This window comes from Elaeis guineensis, chromosome 1 (assembly GCF_000442705.2).
Source record: "Elaeis guineensis isolate ETL-2024a chromosome 1, EG11, whole genome shotgun sequence".
NCBI lineage: Eukaryota > Viridiplantae > Streptophyta > Magnoliopsida > Arecales > Arecaceae > Elaeis > Elaeis guineensis.
Genome location: NC_025993.2, coordinates 111931244 through 111950224, shown reverse-complemented (window position 1 = coordinate 111950224; position 18981 = coordinate 111931244). Strand labels below are relative to the sequence as shown.

The window sequence follows — 18981 nt, the reverse complement described above, 5'->3', positions numbered from 1 at the left end:
TGCTCTTACTTCCTTGTAAGGGCAGTACCTTTATAAAATTAGACATGTTCGTTGGGAGGACCTGAGCTCTAAAACGAGAATGAATATTATTGACTCCCATTTTAACTGTTTACTTTAGAGGATTTCATTGCAATTTTGATTCCAAAAAGGAATGGAATATCCTAATCTTTCAAAATCTAATTCGTATGCTCACCAAATATTCAAATTTTATTTTGATTTGGGTTCTTCTTCTAATTATGAGCCAAATATATATGAAAATATGATGACTATTTTGATTCTAATTTCGATTTCAGATGTAAACCAAATATACCCATAAGTTAGATATAATTGAGCAAAGAAATACCAATGGCTTTAATTTGTTGTTTGATATACAGGCTTTACTTTTTTCTGGTGTTTTAACTTAGCTAACCTCCTCAAACAAAAAAAAAAATCATAACTAGTTACATAAATGATCGGTTTGGAACAGATCAAGGAAGATTACAGCTCAGAGGAAAGGCCACAAGATTTTCTCACATCTAACAAAATGTTTGGCCAAAAGTCAGCTAAAACAGTCCCCAAAATCAAAATTCTAAACCACGAGTGAGTCAACAGAGAGACTATGATTTGCATCCATATGTTGTAGGGGTGAAAATGATATACATATTATATGTTTGAATCCATTTTTATATTCAAATTGAAACAGAAATTTGAGAATTCGACTAATATCTATATTCTTATCCACATCCATCGAAAAAAAATAGATATACATACAGAACGATAACTATCTGATCCATATTAGAATATCCAAATATACATATAATTTTATATAATAATAATTATTTTTTTTAAAAAAATATACAATCTTATAAATATATTGTTCGCTTGATTTATCATCTATTTAATAATATCTTTAATTTTATATTTATAAAATTTAATTATCTAAATAATATCCATAATTATGTCTATACTTCTAGTATTCGAATTATATCCGTATCTATATCTATTTAAAACAAATATGGATATAAATTTTTGTATCCGAATAATATCCATATCCATATTTATATTCATCAGACAAAACAAATATAGATATGGATATGCTAGTATCCAATCCGATTTCAATCCTAATATGCTGGAATTAATGTTTAGTAATTAAAACCAAAAAGAAAGAGAACAAATCCACCTCACCAATTACTTCTCACTATTTTTCATGGTCTTGTTTATTGTACTGAACTAATAATGTAGTTAGTTGTTCATTAAAAACTATAAAAGAATAACAGAAGATAAAGATCAAGAAAACTAAATCAAAAAAAATTTAACTCTTTCAAAAAAAATGTGAAATTATGATGGGCCAAATGCACTCTCTTCTCATATGGATTTTCTATATAATCATTTTGTTGACAATCATTGGTCATTTATACTCAGACCCTGTTCCTAATTTTATTATATTCTACTTAAAATAGATATTCTTTATTTTATTTAATTATTCATTCTAGAATTTATCAAAGTTTATCTTTCAATCAATGTTGATTTTTAAATTTAGATAGAAATCAATATGGTACTCTATTTAAAAGAATCTTTGGCATCTCCCTTGGATGGCATGGATAAGAGAGATAAGTATAGAGTGAGAGGTGATCTTTAAGAAAGAGTGAAAGAAAATCTTCTTATGTGGCTTAATTTTTAATAAAATATTTCTCTCTTGATTTTTTTTTAATATTTCTTCTCTATCATTTTTTTTAATATTTGTTCAGAATCTTGGACCGACATGACCAATTTACTTTGGATAATATGCCATTCTCCACATTTTTAGATCCTTTTAGCATTGGAGTGATTTTTTCTTCTCTCCTTTTAGGAAAATGATGACAGGGGTCTCTTATTGTAAATCATATACAAGAGGATTGTTGAATACAAGCCATCAAACTCTGCATTTCTCCCCACACTCTTTAACGTAATCAAATATGGAAACATTTTTTCTTCCATATGAATGCATTAATTTATCGTACAACCACCTGATCCATCCGCACAACACTCCCACCTTTCTCTCATGGTGATCAACCCCACCACTTCCCCACACCAAGGAGTTAGCAATCAGGTGTGGCCTCCAGTCATGTTGATATGATAGAGAGAAGAACTTTCTCAATCTATTCAATTTAGAGCTCATGTAACCCTTTCTTTCGCTTCTCTCTCTAGACTATTCTAGAGAGAGAAGCTCTAAAAAAATTAGAAAACCCTTTCCCCTTGCTTCTCTTCGACAATCAAAGCTTCCTCTGGTGATCTCTTCCTCCGACGGCCAGCCAGCGATCTCTTCTTTTAACGATCGGCCGATGTCAGCCGATCATCGGGCCCCTCTCTCTTCCCCCTATCTCTCTCTCACTCTTCCTCTCTTCCTCTCTCTCCCTTCTCTCACCCCCTGCCCTCTCTCTTCTCCTTCTCTCCCTCTCTTCCTCTCTCTCCCAATCCTCTGTGCTTGAGACCCCCTGGACCCTCTCTTCTCCTTCTCTCCCTCTCCCTCTCCCCCGATCTTTTGTTTCCCTCTCTTCCTCTCTCTCTCATGATCCTCTATTTTTGAGACCCCTCACCCCTCTCTCTCCTCTCATCAGGATGTCATCAACTATTCTCGAGATGCCTCCGTCCTCTCTATCTCTCCTCTCATCGGAGCATCATCGATTGTACTTGAGACCCCTCCGTTCCTCTACTCTCGAGACCCCCCTCCCCGATTGAGCCCTCACCCTCTTTCCTCCCCAGTTGGCCCCTCTCTTTTCTCCTTCTCTCTCTCACTCTCCCTCTCTTCCTTTCTCCCTTCTCTCCTTCTTTCTCTATCTCTCTGTCCCCTCTCTCCCTCTCTTACCCTGCTCTTCCCCTGATTCTCCTTTTCTCTCTCATCCATAGTTGGGGAGGACATCTTTCGATGCGATGAGCCCCTCCCCCTCTCTCTGTTCATGCCGGACTACGACCGCCGGCCCCCTTTTCTCTTCCCCCTGATTGGCTGGCACTGAGCCCCTCTCTCTTCTTCTTCCATTTCCTCCCTCTCTTTCTCTTTGAGTTACAGTCCACTCCGATGGATCTCTCCCTCTATTGGGCATCAGATGGCGAAAGGCCAAGCCCCCCTCTTGTTGGCGGTCAACTCACCTCCATCTAACTTGGTGAGCCTCTTCCCTCTCTTTGTTGCCGGCCATCAGGCGCCCCATGGCCACCGACCCCCTTCTCTTCCCCTTTGATAGTTAGCACCGAGACCCTCTCTCTCCCTCTCTATCCCATTTTCCCCCTCCCTCTATCTCTTCTCTTTGTGTTCCGGCCCCATCGGCGGATCTCTTCATCCGACAGACGATGGATGGTAGAAGGCTAGGCCCCCCCTCTCTCTCTCTCCCTTTCCCAATTCATCGATCCCTTTAGCGGTGGATCTGCCCTCCCTTTAGCGTGCGGAAAACAGTGGACTCGCCCTCCCTCTCTTCTCTTTGTGTTCAGGTCTCCTTCGATTGGGCGTGCGACAGACGGTTGACCCACCCTCCCTCTTTTCTCTTTGAGTTCGGATCTCCATCGGCTGGTCTGCCCTTCAACGTGCGGCAGATGGTGGAAGGTTGGGCATCCCTCTCTTTTTCTCTCTCTTCATTGGTTCCTTTCAGCGATGGTCCAGCTATCTCTCTCCCTCTTCACGGCTGGATGGAGGCCGTGCCCCTTTGCCCTCCTCTTTGCACTGTATGGTGGCAACATTGCATGAAAGTGTCATTGATTTGTTGAAAAGCTGTCAGTTTTTTTTCTCTTCTGGGACAAGTGGTTTTGACATTCTCCTTCGATGGTCGGTACTGCTTCATCTCATTGGTGGCATGACAAGGGTTCGCTCCTTTTGAAATTTAAATTTTGGTGTTGATGGATTCTTTCTTTTCTGTACTAGAGATTTTTTATTTTTTTAATCTTTTTTGTACTTTCTTTTTTATAATAAAATTGGGTGAATTTTTTTCCTCTTTTTACATCAAAATCTATTTGTTGCTCCATGAATTGATTTTGATGATTACAAAATATTTGAGAGGGTTACTAATGATTTTGACTTGAAAAAAGATTTATTGTATTTTAGGGGCAAAATCATAATTTTATCAAGTTTTGATTCGAAAGTCTCGAGAGTAAAAATAGAAGATTTATGATCTATTGAAGGTAATTTCATATTTTTTGGATATATATTTTAAGAAAAAATTAAGTTTAAAGAAAAAGATCGACCTCCTAAATCGATCTCTGTCAAAAGGGGCTGAACGGCATACTATTTTTGGCTGGCACACCCAAAGGGGATGACCCTATGAGTCGACCCCTGTGCCAGGGGTCGACCTCTGGGATCGACCTCTGTTGTCTGTGCAAGCCAAAAATACAGAACAGTTACTTTCTGTTCTACACCACAGAGGTCGATCCCAGGGATCGACTCCTATGCAGGGGATGACCCTATGAGTCGACCCCTGTGATGAAAAATCTCTGTAACGGCTAATTTTTCAGCTCATTTTTACCATATTTAATACTTATTTAAAGCTCTCCAATGGCTCTAAACTTGTCCAGATCTCTCTCTAGCATCTATTGAAGATATAAAGGTACTTGAAGGAGGAAAAAAGACGAGATTCAAGCATTCATTTCAGCTCTAAGCAAAAAGTCCTCTTCAAGCAAAAGAATTTTTCATTTCAAGTTCACCAACCCCTCAAGAGCTCATTCAAGTCTTCAACAACCTTGAGAAAAATCAGAAAAGCTTTTTTCTTGGTGTGTAAAATGTATTTAAAATTTTATTTGCTCATTAAAGGAGCTAAACTTGTATTTCTTTGTCATTAACTCTTATACTCTATTTTTGTCTTGATGTTTAGTTTTGGAAGGGTTTCAAAACTTGGATAGGTTGATCCGAACCTTGAATCGGATTGTATTGGATTGGCTTGCACCTGAAAAATAAGTGTTCTAGCTTGGGATAGCTAGAGTCAGAGGTACCGACATTATATTCTTGTTGAATACGTTTTAGTGGATTTAAATTCCTAAGTAGGAGTTTGGGGAGTGGATGTAGGTGCAAGGTTGGTACCAAACCACTATAAACCTTGATTGTTTGTGGTGTGCTTACTTACTCTCTATCTAAATTTCTTTATTTTCTTGCATTCTTGCATCTTATTACTACACTTTGCTTAAATCACTTACTACATATAACTTGCTTATTATTACTTAATCCTTGTGGTTCTAAATTAACTTTAAAATTTTAAAAATTCAATTCACCTTCCCTCTTGGGTTGTATAGCTGGGCAATAAGTGGTATCAGAGCTCGGTGCTCTAGCTCTATTTTGATTTAACCATCAAAGAGCTAAAGATCTATGGCAACTCAAGTTGGTGCTTCACTAGTCGAGGGGCAGTCCAAAAACCTACCTTTACTTTTCAATGGGTCAAACTACACCTATTGAAAAGCTCGGATGAAAATTTTTATTTAAGTACTTGATTATGATATATGGAGTATCATAGTTAATGGACCACACACACCCACTAAGATAATTGATGGTGTAGAATCAACCAAATCCGAAAGAGAATGGGATGAGGTTGATAAAAAAATGGCTCAACTCAATGCTAAAGCCATGAATATTTTATATTATACTTTAGATGCTAATAAATTTAATCGTATTTCAACATGCATATCGGCTAAAAAAATATGGGATAAATTAGAAGTAACAAATGAAGGCACTAATCAAGTTAAGGAATCAGAAATTAACATGCTTGTGCACAAATATGAACTCTTTAAAATGGAGCATGATGAATCAATAATTGAAATGTTTACTCATTTTACGGATATTATTAATGGTCTAAAAAGTCTTGATAAGTCTTATTCTAACAGCGATCTTGTGAGACTGATTCTTAGATCTTTACCAAGGACTTGGGAGACCAAAGTGACCGCAATCTAAGAAGCCAAAAATCTGAATGTTTTACCCTTGGAGGAGCTTCTAGGATCGCTAATGACACACGAGCTAAGCATAAAATAACATCAAGAAGAAGATGTCAAGAAGAAGAGAACAATCGCTCTCAAATCCACTACTCAACTCAATGAGGAATCTGATGAAACAGAAAATGAAGAGCAACATGAAGAAATAGTCCTTATCACTAGAAAGTTTAAAAGATTTTTGAAGAAAAAAAAAAAGAGATGAGGAAGAGGCCACCTACAAAAAGGGAGCATAGCAAGGAGAAGGATAAGGAGCAGCCTCTTATTTGTTATGAATGTAAGAAGTCAGGGCACTTTAGGTCTGAATATCCACAACTTAAGAAGGGCTCCAAGAAGTATAAGAAAAAGGTTATGGTGGCTACATGGAGTGATAGTGATGAGTCAAGCTCCGAAAAAGAAGATTCACATGAACAAGCCAATTTGTACCTTATGGTATATGAAAATGAGGTAAACGCTGAAACTCCTAATGACTTTACTTTTGAAGAACTTCAAGAAGCATTTTATGATCTAGTTGATGATCTAAAGAAGTTAGGGGTAAAGAACAAAGAATTGAAATCAAAGAATTAATCTTTACTAAAAGAAAATGAGATTATTTCAAATGAAAAATTGGTCTTGATACAAGAAAATTTGAACTTAAAAATGAAATTGCTAAGTTAAAACCTATGGTAGAAAAGTTCACTCTAAGTTCAAATAAACTTCAAATGATACTTGATAATCAAAAGGCCGTTTATGATAAGGTCGGTCTTGGATACAACTCTTTAAAGAATCAAAAATTTTGAAAAATATCTTTATGAACTCATCAAGCAACAAATTTTTAAATATTACTTGCTTTAAATGCGGTAAAGTAGGACACAAATCCTATACATATTTCTCTAACAAATCTGAAAATTCTAATGTGAAGAAAATATGGGTTCCAAAATTTATGACTAACTAAAAAGGATCCAAAAAACTTGGATACCTAAAGTCAAAATTTAATTTTTGTATGTAGGTGTGTCTTGCATCCCAAGGTACAAATCAAAAATGATATCTTGATAGTGGGTGCTCAAGACACATGACCGATGATGAATCTCAATTCATCACACTTGATACAAAAGATGGAGGAATGGTTACCTTTGGAGATAATAGCAAAGAAAAGATCATCGGTATAGATAACATTGGTATCACTCCTTCCAAGTATATTAAAAATATTTTATTAGTAGATGGTTTGAAACATAATCTATTAAGCATTAGTCAATTTTATGACAAAGGGTGCAAAGTTATTTTTGAGTCTTCATTATGCATAGTAACTAGTCCCAATGATGAAGACATTAAATTTGTTGGGCATAGACATGGTAATATTTATATGGTAGATTTGGATGATCTTTCCAAGATAAACATACAACGCCTAGTAGCCTTGAATACCAAAATTAATGAGATTAGAAGGCTTTGGCACCATAGGCTTGCACATATTAGCATGCATTTATTTTCAAAACTTATTAAAAAAGAATTGGTTACCGGTTTACCTAAATTAAATTTTGAAAAGGATAGAATTTATGATGCATGCCAACTAGGTAAACAAATAAAAGTCTCATTCAAATCTAAAAATATTGTTTCAACTTCTAGGCCATTAAAATTATTGCACATGAATTTATTTGGACCCACTAAAACTACTAGTTTAGGTGAAAAACGATATGGCTTTGTAATTATTGATGATTTCTTTCATTTTACATGAATTTTTTTTTTGATACATAAGGATAAAATTTTTCATGTGTTCTCAAAATTTTATCGAAAAGTTACTAATGAAAAAAAATTTTCAATTCAAAATATTCGAAGTGATCATAGAACCGAATTTGAAAATTAAGATTTAAAAAAATTTTGTGATAAAAAAGGTATTGACCACAACTTTTCAGTACCTAGGACACTCCAACAAAATGAGATAGTAGAAAGAAAAAATAAAATTCTTGAAAAAATGGTCCGTACCATACTATGTGAAAGCAATCTCCCAAGATACTTTTGGACGGAAGTAATTAACACAGCATGTTACATTTTAAATCGTGCTTTAATTAGACCAATTCTAAAGAAAATACCTTATGTGTTTTAGAAAGGAAGAATACCAAACATTGTATTTTTTCATATTTTTGGTTGCCGATGTTTTATTTTGAACAATGATAAAGAGAGATTAAAAAAATTTAATGCAAAATCTAATGAAGTTATTTTTCTTAGTTACTCCTCTTCTAGCAAAGCTTTTAGAGTTTTCAACAAAAGAACTTTAGTAGTAGAGGAGTCAATACATATTATTTTTGATGAGACTAATGATCTTCCTTCAAGAAAAAGTGAAGGTATTAATGATACAGATCCTTTTATAGAAAGAATGAAGGAGCTCACTCTAAAAGACTCAATAATTCAAAATGAAAAAGAATATGAAAATAAATAAGAGGATGAAGGTGAAGAACTACAAGAATAATCTTAAGGTACAAATGATCTACCCAAAGAATGGAGATATGATCACAATCACCCCAATAAATTAATCATTGGTGATCCTACACATGGAGTAAGAACTCGTTCTTCATTTAGAGATGCATATAATCATTTTGTATTTGTTTCTCATTTTGAACCTAAAATCATAGATGAAGCTGAAAAAGATTATAATTAGATAAATACAATGCAAAAAGAACTTAATCAATTCGAAAGAAATAATATATGGACTTTAGTATCAAGACCTAAAAATTATTCAATAATTGACACAAAATAGATATATAGGAATAAATTGGATGAATATGAAAATATAATTAGGAATAAAGCAAGATTGATTGTAAAAGGTTATAATCAAGAAGAAAAAATTAATTTTGATAAGATCTTTGCACATGTTGCTAGATTAGAAGCAATTAAGCTTTTACTTGCATATGCATGCTTTATGAATTTTAAGTTATTCCAAATGGATGTCAAAAGTACTTTTCTAAATAGTTATATTGCTGAAGAAGTATATGTAGAACAACCCTCCGATTTTGAAAATCATGCTTTTTCTAATCATGTTTTCAAATTAAACAAAGCATTATATGGTTTAAAACAAGCACCTAGAGCTTGATATAAAAGGTTAAGTAAATTTTTGCTTAATAATAATTTTTTAAGAGAAAATATAGATACAACCTTTTTCATTAAAAAAATCATGATGATATCTTAGTTATACAAATGTACATTGATGACATTATATTTGAGTCTACTAATAAAATTTTTTGTCAAGATTTTGCTAAGCTCATGCAGGGAGAGTTTGAGATGAGAATGATCATAAAAACTTACATTCTTCCTCGGACTTCAAATCAAACAAACAAAAGAAGGGATCTCCATCACCCAAAGCAAGTACATAAGAGAACTACTCAAAAAATTTAGAATAGAGGGCTCCAAAGCAATTGGTACCTCCATGAGCCCATCATGTAAGCTTGATAAAGATGAAGAAGGTAAAAATATAGACTTAAAACTTTACAGAGGCATGATTGATTCCTTATTGTATTTAACTGCTAGTAAACCAGATATTATATTTAGTGTTTGTCTATGTACTCGCTTTCAATCAAATCCAAAAGAATCATATTTAAATACAGTTAAATTTTTTTTAAATATTTAAAAAGTATACCAACTCTAGGATTATGATATTCTAAGGACTCATCAATTGACTTAATAGGATATTCAGATATCGATTTTGCTGGATGTAGACTAGATAGAAAAAGTACTAGTGGAACTTATCAATTTCTAAGAGTTAACTTAATCTCTTAGTTTAACAGGAAGCAAAATTCGGTGGTACTGTCTACGACCGAGATCGAATACATTGTAGTCGAAAGTTGCTGTGCTCAAATCTTATGGATTAAGTAATAACTTGAGGACTTTGGCATCAAACTCAATGAAACTCCCGTAAGATGTGATAATACTAGTGCTATTAATCTAACTAAAAATTCAATTTAGCACTCTAGATCAAAGCATATTGAAATTAGACATCATTTCATAAGAGAACATATCCAAAACCATGATATAATTCTTGATTATGTATGTATTAAAAAATAATTGGCTGGCATCTTTACCAAGGCCTTAAGTGAAGATAGATTTTGTGAAATTAGGAGAGAATTAGAAATTCTTGATCCATAAACTTAAGTATCTTTCTGATTTCAAGTTTTTTTTGCCAAAAATTCATTGAACCAAAATTTTTGAGCTCAATTCTCTTCTCTCCTTTCTTAAAAGCTTAAAACTATCCTTCATATGATCAATCTCTTAAATAGACACCCTTCTCTCAAGTTTCAAATTTTTTTAAAATTTTTTCATCATTTTTTGAATTTTTCTGACAATGAGTCGACCCCCAGGATCGACCCTAGGGTAAACTTGTAATTTTTATTAAAACCCCATCGGGCGCTCTGTTTTATTGGAAAATCTCCGTTAGTTAAGAGGTCGATCCTTTGCCTTTCGTCTTTCTCTTCCACTGAACAAAAATCTCCTCCCTCTCCACTCTCTCAATCACAAAAAATTCTCTTAAAATCTCTCTTCCCATCGGGTTTCTCCCTTCAAATCATCCTTTTAGGAACTAAATCCCTTTTCTTTTTCTTCTTCATTTGGGCGGATCAAGCTTACCCTAGCTTCAAACCCTCTTCTCTAAACCGACGGTCTATCTCCCCAAAATCCTTATTTTTTCTCTAAAATCCTTTCCACTCTACCTCTCATTAGGTCTTCTAAGTTGTTTGCAAGTCTTTCTTGTCTAAAATGGCACCCAAATTGAAGCTACCACAGAGAAGAAAATCTGCTCGTGGGTTAGAGGAGAAAATACACAGAAAAAGAATGGTAGACAAGCCCTCTCCTACTCCAACCCCAGTTTCAGGTTCTGCTCCAGCTTCTTCACAGTCTCTACTTAGTCCAAGCAAGGTACGTCTCTTTAATCGAAAAGTAGAACCCGAGAAGAACATAGATTTTAAGTTTTTTGAAAAAAAGAGGTTTTCAATTAGATCAAAAATTAAAGGTCAAGGATGGGAGTTTTACTGTCTATTGAAGAAAAATATTTATATTGATTTGGTCAGAGAATTCTATTTAAATTTAAGTTACTACAATGGAATAGTAAAGTCTTCAATAAAAGGTGTTAACATTGTTCTTGATCCATTACTTTTGGGACAAATCTTGCACTTGTCTTGTGAAGGTTATACTCATATGGAGCTTCCAATCAAAGAAGAGGGACTAAGTGTTATTTTAGGGAGAGCATTTACTGAAAATTTAAATAAATTAGAAGCAAGGATACTTTCAGTAGAGATGAGACTTTTGCATCACATGGTGACCAAACTTTTTATCCCTAAGAATGGTAGGCATGATCTCTTATCTGGTAGGGATATATGCATCATATACCATGTGATCACCGAGACCTCCTTGAACCTTCCTGCTTTGATGTTTAAGGCCATGAGAGAGATCCTAAATAGGTCTAAGGCTCACCTGCCTTATGGTATGGCACTCATCCTAGTCTTTAGGAGGTTCAGAGTCGGTTTTGAGGGAGAGACAATCACCAGATTATCACATTCTGACACCATCAACCGTCACACACTGCACCGCATGGGTTTTTTAAAAACTGATGACGGTTGGTCGAAGGGTGTTGAGGAGAGAGCAAAGGAGAGAGCAGAGGTGGAGGGACCGTGTTCACCTCCTTGTGATCACAGAGCATCTCCTGATATTCAGTTCGTATCTGATCCTAAGATTGGTCCTTCAGAGTCAGTGAGGAGGGATGCTTCTGTACCACGTCAGGGAGCAGAGTAGATCCTTCAGTGGTCAAACTTGCAGACGATCAGATTCAGTTGATTTTCTAGCAGATTGCCTCTATCTTATCTCAGCAGTTTGCCACATCAATTTTACTCAGAGGATGATATCTTAGGCTATTTCAGATTAGACTATGATCCCTCATATCTCTACTATCTTTCAGATGCTTACAGCTCAGTCCGCACGATTTGAGGAGCTTGAGGGATGTATTCTGAGACTGACGGGCAGAATTTTAGATTTACAGAGGTAGATATTAGTCTTAGCCCATCTCCAACCACATGAGGACATCACGGAGGTCTCCAATCTATCTGTAGAGGTGGCTAGGCTTCAAGGCATTTTGAAGAGTGGCTTTGATTTTTTGAGGAGAGAGATCAGGGACTCCAGTGGGGCTGTCTCTACTCAGATTGATACCTTGATGCAGTCCATGTCGAGAGCTTTGAAATAATTGGATACCATCAGACTTGTTCTCCTAGTAGAGTCCATATCTTCCCAGGCTTTAGGACCTTCTCGCCCTTCTGCTCGTGCCGGTACTTCTACCCATGGCCGAGGCAGACATGGTCGAGGACGTGCCCGTAGCTTTGATCCTGTGACTCCTCATCATATTTCTGACTCTTTTGATTCTGATGCCTCTAGCCATGATATTTATTAGATCTAGCATAGTTAGTCTTTTATGTCTAGGATCTAACTTATGGCTTTTGTATTTGTTGGCTGATTGACTCATGGAAAGTTGTATTTTTTGTTACCCATGACTTTTGTATGGCCTATGTATTTTGACTTGACTCTTATGTATTGTGACACTTATGTATCTAATAACTCTTCAGTCATATTTTGGATATATATATATATATATATATATATATATATATATATATATATATATATATATATATATATATATATATATGCTTTTAACTTCTATGAATATTATTTGGATTTATTTTATGAATGGCATCAATTGAAATGTTTTAATTATGTGATATGAAAAATACCTCATATATGTACTATGAAATATTATGAATGACAATATCTTCTATATGAGCAAATTGAAATATCCTTTATGATTGCTATAGTGAGGGAGAGTCTTTTTTATTTTTCTTTAAAAACCCCTTAAGATCTTAATTGATGTTGTCAAAAAGGGAGAGTAGAGAAATAAAATTGAGTAATAAGCAAATGTGTCAAAGAAAATAATCTTATAAGCAATTTTCAAACTAATCTTCAAACTACTCATGATGTATTTCATTCAAATAATTGACTATAATGTTTAAGTGATGCATCTTCATAAATTTGAAATTCTTAATCAATACTTTATATATGTTATATTTTGCTTTTGCTCAAGTATTTTGTCATCATCAAAAAAAGAGAGATTGTTGCTCTATGAATTGATTTTGATGATTACAAAATATTTGAGAGGGTTACTAATAATTTTGGCTTGAAAAAAGATTTATTGTATTTCAGGGACAAAATCATAATTTTACCAAATTCTGATTCGAAAGCCTCAAGAATAAGAATAGAAGATTTGTGATCTATTGGTGGTAATTTTATATTTTTTGAATGTATATTTTGAGAGAAAATTAAATTTAAAGAAAAGGATCGAGCCCTGTCAAAAGAGGCTGAACGGCACACTATTTTTGATTGGCACACCTAAAGAGGACGACCTTATGAGTCGACCCCTATGCCAGAGGCCGACCTCAGAGGTCGCCCTCTGTTGTCTGTGCAAGCCAAAGATACAGAATAGTCACTTTCTGTTCTGCGTCACATAGATCGACTCCTGGGATCGATCCCTGTATAGGGGACGACCCTATGAGTCAATCTCTGTGACGAAAAATCTCCGTAACGACTAGTTTTTCAGCTCATTTTGGCTGCATTTAATACTCATTTAAAGCTCTCCAATGGCTCTAAACTTGTCCAGATCTCTCTCTAGCATCTATTGAAGATATAAAAGTACTTGAAGGAGGGAAAAAGATAAGAGATTCAAGCATTCATTTCAGCCCTAAGCAAAAAGCCCTCTTCAAACAAAAGAAACTTTCATTTCAAGCTTACCAACCCCTCAAGAGCTCATTCAAGTCTTCAACAACCTTGAGAAAAATCAGAAAAGCTTCTTCTTTGTTGTGTAAAGTGTATTTAAAATTTTATTTGCTCATTAAAGAGCTAAACTTGTATTTCTTTGTCATTTAACTCTTATACTCTGTTTTTGTCTTGATCTTTAGTTTTAGAAGGATTCTAAAACTTGGATAGGTTGATCCGAACATTAAATCGGATTGTATTGGGTTGGCTTGTATTCGAAAAATAAGTGTTCTAGCTTAGGATAGCTAGAGTTGGAGGTATCAACGTTATATTCTTGTTGAATACATTTTAGTGGATTTAAATTCTCAAGTAGGAGCTTGGAGAGTGGATGTAGGTACAAGGTTGGCACCGAACCACTATAAACCTTGATTATTTGTGGTGTGTTTACTTGCTCTCTATCTAAATTTTTTTATTTTCTTACATTCTTATATCTCATTACTACACTTTGCTTAAATCACTTACTACATATAACTTGCCTATTATTATTTAATCCTTGTGGTTCTAAATTAACTTTAAAATTTTAAAAACTCAATTCATCCTCCTCCTTGGATTGCACAACTGGGCAACACTATTTAATTTAGATCTCTCCAAAATAATAATAATAATAAAAATAAAATTTAAGGCTCATTTTTTTTTATTGATCTTTTTTTAAAAAAATTATATTTACATGATCCAGATTAAATTTCTTTCCTAATTCAAATAGAACTATTTTTTTCAAAACAGATGTAACTAGTAAAGATGTATATGAAAAGGCTAAACTCCTAAAAAAAAAATTTTTTTTTTTGATTTCTATATCAATTTTACTTTCAGTCACGCTTCCTAAATCTTTTAAAATTTATCTCATTAAAATTTTTTCTAATTTTTTTTTTAATTTGACTAATCTATTTAAAATTTAAATACTAAAATTTGGACAAGATCATCGGATGTGCTATATTTTTTAAGAGATAGTTCCACATTATAGATCTAAAAAAATAGTTCAATTTTTTTAAAAATGAATCTCAATTAACCATTGCACAATTAAGTTATGGTATTAAAAAAATTTTCATGTGATTCGACTTTCCAATATGATATATCTTATTTTTGGATCATATATAGCTTTATTAATATTATCCTGAATCAAATAATATATATAAAAAATGACTATTTAATGGAAATATTATTTTAATACTATATGATGCATACATTGGAATTGTTATTTTGATGATACGTGAAACATACATACATACATACATAATATATATATATATATATATATATATATATATATATATATATATATTAAATTTATTGTGCAGCAAATATATAAAATTAAATATTATACAAGTGGTAGTTTTGAGATGTGACGTCTTGCATAGGGTATGTGATTGCGAAAATACGATGAGTTGGGTTCCCTGGTTTTGCTTTTGCCGCTGTGCCATAGCGTATGCCATGACGGAAGACTCGAAATAATCGACGGTCGCCAATTTGCAAAGGTGAAACTAACGGCGCCTAATTTAGTGTTGACCGGGTGCATCAATCATGAGGGCAATTTGGGAAATAGATTTTCACTTCGATCGAGTGACAGAACGCGGCCACATTCGATGTACCAGCTCTCCTTTTCGTTTCAAATTACGCGCTGGAGCCTTGCAGCGAGCCTCCCTGCTGCCGTTTGATTTTCTTTTCTTTTCTTTTCCTCAAATGCCCCTCAACATCTATCCAACCTCCCCATAAATACCATGCCAACACTCTCAGGTGGCCAAACAGAAGGAGAACCAGGAAAGCACAAGAAATAGAGGCCGCACGATCTGCATTACATAAATTTTACTTGAGATGGCTGCCATCCCTCTTCTGACCCCGCATAAGATGGGCAAATTTGATTTTTCTCATGGGTTAGTATCTTTTCTCACTTGCTTTTCGTCCATTAATTTTGTAACAAAGCAAGATTTTATTCAAAAAAATTAATCAAAAAATATTATTTAAATTTTTTTATTATGTATAAGTACTCAAGATCTTCTCAACAAATAATCGATGTGAAACTAAACACACTCCCACATAGATCCCTACATACTCTCTCCATTTAAACCTTGACATCCTTATCAGATTAAAGACCAAATCCATACATCTATTCACAAACATTACGATCGATCTGTTGTCAGCCTAATAAATCCATACTGTAGTATTCTCTAATCTACATAAGTTATAGGCTGGAACCACTCTGATACCATTTATAACAACTCAGAACTTCATTCAAAAAAATTAGTCAAAGGATATTATTTGGATTTCTTACTCCTATATAAGCACCTAAGATCTTCTCAGTAAATAACTGATGTAGGAATAAATATATATCCATACGAATCCTCACAAATTTATTTTTGGTTGTTAATCATTGTTGGTAGGCTTATTGCTTTAGTTCCCACTCTTACGGTTGTTGTTAAAATCCTAAGCAAATTAAGGTGCATGGGAAGAATAGAGCTGAATTGTCATCACAATGAGAGGAAAAAAAGAAGCAAAAAATGCTAATTTATGCAACCAAAGTGGGAGATTCGCCTTGGAGGTGCTGGAAGATTGCCGATGCCAATCTTCAATGCTAGAGAAGACATATACCTTCTTCTTCCTAAAGACAATGACAACTTTCAGGAGGTGTTTGGTTCGCAATCGGAATCAGAATAGGAATGAAAATCAAAATGATTTGGAATTAGAATTGGAATGGCCAAATCTCTCGAAGTGTTTGGTTCGTGACTGAAATCAGAATCGAAATCGGAATTAAAATGAAAAATTGAATCTATAGATGAGAGTAGGAATTGAGTTCTATATAGATTGAGCCATTCCTATTCTATCTCGGAATCAAAATTAGAATGGGACTCCTCCTAACCAAACGATTGGAATGGGAGTCATCCATTTCGATTCCGATTCTGAACCCTCACTCCTCCCAACCAAATACCTCCTCAATCTCTGTTAGTCCCCAAGTCATATGAGAACACCTAAATCAAGGCAACCGAGCTAGTTCATCAGGCAAAACGGATTTGAGATAGAAGGCTAAAATTTCTTCCCTCCAAACTGGAGAGAGAGTGCATTTTTTAAGCAAGGAAGTGTGACCTCACTCAAAAAACAGCATTGGATGAAAATTTTATATACTAGTAATAAAGTTACGTTGAATATCTATATTTATCACAAAATCCTTATCATTATTTAACTTTATTTGAATTTTTAATATAAAACAATATTTCCATTGGCATTATACACAGAATTGTTTGAGCACCATTGGCAAGATCAAGATCCTATAGTAATGTTCCACAACCACATGCTATCTTGTACTACTCTCAGAGGACCACCAAGGGAGGACTTCTCATAGCCGAATCTAGTGGGATCTCGGATACGGCCCATGGGTATGATCATTGGAAGCTCCAATCCATTCTATCATATCTATTCTAAAGCAGAGACTTTATAAGATCCTTCAAATGGCCAATTCTTTGCTTAATCTACCATTTTTGAAGGCAAACATCTCATTCTCTTTTTGTTTTTGGGGGCTCATTTATTTGTCAGATATTTTGAGACTCCTGGAATATGGAGAAAGAAACAGATGGAAGCTTGGAAGCCAATTGTGGATGCCGTCCATGCCAAGGGTGGGGTGTTCTTCTGCCAACTGTGGCATGTGGGGAGGGTCTCTCATTATGGTATTGTTCTATGCTGTAGTGTTACATATGTATGCATTTACTGCTGTTCTTTGCCCTGTTTAATCTCAAAGAAAAAAAAGGTGATCAAAGGGTTTTGGTTTGATGCCTATAGAAATATATGACATTCCTTGAGATACATGCACACAAATTGCCATAAATCATCGTAATAGTATAGTATCTGCATAAAAGAGAAGGAAAAAAGTGCTAATTAGATATACTTCTAACATATTTGTCTCTTACATACATAGGTTACCAACCTAATGGACAAGCATCCATTTCTAGCATGGATAGGGGAATCAAACCTGTAACCCTTCACAACGATACCATTGAAGAGTACTCTCCTCCCCGGAGATTAAGAACTGAGGAAATTCCTCACATTGTCAATGATTTCAAAATTGCAGCAAGAAATGCTATTGAAGCTGGTAATTTATATACTCTAGCCCCCGTGTTTCTTCATTTAGTTCTATTACTATAAAAGAAAAGGAAGAAGGAAAAAACTTAAGCATGTTGCATGCACATAATATCACCAACATAACAAATAATTCATGTATATTTTTTTTGATTCACAGGCTTTGATGGAATTGAAATTCATGGTGCACATGGCTTCCTTATTGAACAATTCATGAAAAATAGCGTCAATGATCGAACTGATGAGTATGGTGGGAACTTAGAAAACGATGTCACTTTGCTTTAGAAATAGTCGAAGCCATCGTCAAAAAGATCGGAGCAGATAGAGTTGGAATACATCTCTCACCCTTCACCGACTACATGGAGTGCTGGGACTCAAATCCAGAAGCCCTTCGACTTTACATGGTTGAGGCACTGAACAAGTATGGCATTGTATATTGCCATATGGTTGAGCCTAGGATGAGCATTGTGGATGGAAGATGCCAAGTACCTCACAGACTGCTTCCAATGAGGAAGGCTTTCAGAAGAATTTTTATTGCTGCTGGAGGATATGATAGAGAGGAAGGGAACAAGGTCATGGCAGAAGGTTACACTAATTTGGTGGCATATGGTCATTGATTTTTGGCTAATCCTGACTTGCCTAAAAGATTTGAGCTTAATGCTTCTCTTAACAAGTATGATAGGTCTACATTCTACACATTAGATCCTGTTGTTGGATATACAGATTACCCATTCCTAGAATGCTCAAACTAACCTTCATTGTTACAAAGGAAAAATAATGATAGACATTTTGTATCTATTTTCATATATAGAATCTTGCAACTTATTCCATAACAAAATTATATTTAAATTGAATTATTGGTCAATCATGTAGTTATATTCAGGGGTATTGCTCTTCATGTGCTTAGCATATGCCAATCCTTCATTCTGCTATATATAACTATCTCTATGTCTAATGGCTGGAATTTTGTACGAGTATCACACTGTGGGATTGTAATTAAATCTAAAATCATAGTGGGGCCTTCTTTTCCATCAATCAATAAAGGATGATGCTTCTTTATTTGCTGCTTCCTTTGCTATTGAGGCTAAAATTAGAGTTGCACTTGGGAAGAAATCAAAGCTGCTAGGAATCTGCCATAATGTGGGTGGTTTGAACCGAATGACATTAAAAGGTTGTAGTTGACTAGTTTCA

The 18981-nt window shown here is 34.7% G+C and overlaps 1 pseudogene; it reads left to right on the top strand.

The window, feature by feature from the left end:
- Positions 1-15486: 15486 nt before the first annotated feature.
- Positions 15487-18542, top strand: LOC105038557 (putative 12-oxophytodienoate reductase 11; annotated as a pseudogene).
- The last annotated feature ends 439 nt before the right edge of the window (positions 18543-18981 follow it).